We start from the raw sequence: 2,111 nt of genomic DNA, 5'->3' as shown, positions 1-2,111 counted from the left end.
TAGATTTAAATTGCATAACACTATTACTTCTGTCGTTATTTGTGCAATTCTTCTGTTGATGAAGGTTCTTTGTGGCTTATTTGAAGTGCTAAATAAAAAGTTGAATTTTCACCACAAATGGGAGGCTGCAGCCACGACAGTCCCCCGTTTCACACACTCCAGATAATTGARACAAAAGAGATAAAAAACATACAAATGTTATAATCTTAATACTTTGATGAAAGATTTAATACAAAAGAATAGGAAAACCTGTACACTTTGGAGTATTACGTAAATTTAATAGTCAGTGTATAATCTTACAGTTGATGAAGAGTGAAAAAAAGAAACCAGAAAAACAAGATTGTTCCATAAATCTTATTAGAATTAGAATAGGACAACTTCAGGAGATTGGAGTATGATGTAAATTTAATAGTCAGTGTATGATTTTACAGTTGATAAAGAGTAAAAGAAAGAAAAACAGCGTAACAAGATAAATCCATAAATCCTATTAGAAAATCATCAAAGGTAAAGAATCTTAACTTTTGTGCCTCTAACACATGTTCAAAAGATTTAGATAAAGTTAAACTCAGTAGGTGATATGAATCAAAGCATGCATCGATAAGAATTTCCTGTCTCTAAATGTTCTTTTTCTTTTGTAGTTTTACTAATTCWGGCCTTTTTTTGCAAAATCACTTTGTCATTATGGCAGATGGCTCTAAATATATTACTGGAATCTAATCCTGCATATGTAGTTTCACTTGGTCCTCTACTTGGTGATAAGCACAGAGCCTTTTGCAGTCTTCCTGCCCTGGAATCTCACCGTACATTCTAAGCGCTTGTTAAAATCGGCTTCTCGAGGGGTGAAGGTCAAGGTCGACGTTGTTGACCACAACCATGTATTCTCCTGTTCTGACATTGTTGACCACGTTCCTGCGCGGCTCCAGGAGATGTGGGGAGGAGATGATGGACAGACGTGAGTAACTTTGCAGGTGGCAGTCACTTTATTACTGACTTCTAAAGTCATYWCGGGASGMTYAGGAACTCCTGTACAATCAACAATTGTCACAAAATCAGTTGTTAARTAGTTATTTAAACATGTTTTACTATCTTAAAGTAAAGAATTCAGTTTGAATTACTGAAAAGGTCTCTAATATACTCACGGTAGATGTCCAGGGTCACCTTATTGTTTGAGAAAGTGAAGCTTTTATGTTGTGGAATTTCAATTCTGAAGTAAAACGGACCAGTGTCGGTTTTTCTGATGCCATACAGCTCCCAGGTGCAGTTGCCACTTTGAAGGAATCCTGCCATTCTGGTTCGATGCTTGAAATCACGCGATAGTTTCAACTCAGGGAAAGTTGATGCGACAATCGTGTCCCCTCTCTTCCAGAATCCCTGCCATCTGTTCAATATTTTTGTTGTCTTGGGATACGAGTATACACAGGGAATGACCACACATGAGCTTTGAAGAACAGGGATTCTTGATGGCACATTTATGAGCCAGTCCTTGTGTAAGAGTTTAGATCCAGCCATCCCTGTAATGAAAGCACAAAAACAAGAAGTTAGCAAGTGGACAGTGATAGAATGATGATATTCCATGAATTGTCGTTTTAAGATTAAACTTACCACAAACCATAAGAAATGAGAACCACAATTTCAGATCCATCATCAGTTGACTAGAAGTCTAAAAACCAAGAAAAAGATTAAGATAAATATATAAAAGTCTTTTGTGAATTTTTCTTAATCTTCAAAGTAAAGATCCACTCACTTTGAAGTTTCTTTAACAAATAACTCAAGTTAAATCTTGTAAGATTTGAAAGTTTGAAGCCAAAGATTATGTCTCTGTCCTACTGTGTGGTGAGAGTGAGTCTTGTGCTTATAAAGCAAAAGTTTAGACCTTGAAGCCAGAAATTGCTAGTTTGCAATCAAACTTTCCCAGCATCATAAGCTGATTACGTTGCTTTTTGTTTGCTTTTGCCAGGAACAAATTTTAGATGGAGAAAAAAAAAAAGTAGCATATTTACTAAATGAAGTCTGCAACAATGTGGTATTTGAATAAAATGGTTATGATGTAAAATCAGTACAAGCATCCTTATTGAGGACTTCCTGAAAGTCAGCACAGTGTACCCAGCATT

The 2,111-nt window shown here is 35.9% G+C and overlaps 1 long non-coding RNA gene across 1 annotated transcript; it reads right to left on the bottom strand.

Moving 5' to 3' along the window:
• Nucleotides 1–1,035: 1,035 nt before the first annotated feature.
• LOC103478503 (uncharacterized) lies at nt 1,036–1,855 on the bottom strand. Its single transcript, XR_535815.2, has 3 exons — nt 1,745–1,855; nt 1,603–1,660; nt 1,036–1,511 (listed from the first exon to the last, which is right to left on the bottom strand). It is a non-coding gene; the product is annotated as an uncharacterized LOC103478503 (long non-coding RNA).
• Nucleotides 1,856–2,111: the final 256 nt, after the last annotated feature.

This window comes from Poecilia reticulata, linkage group LG16 (assembly GCF_000633615.1).
Source record: "Poecilia reticulata strain Guanapo linkage group LG16, Guppy_female_1.0+MT, whole genome shotgun sequence".
NCBI classification, from domain to species: domain Eukaryota; kingdom Metazoa; phylum Chordata; class Actinopteri; order Cyprinodontiformes; family Poeciliidae; genus Poecilia; species Poecilia reticulata.
This window is presented reverse-complemented; position numbering and strand designations above follow the sequence as displayed.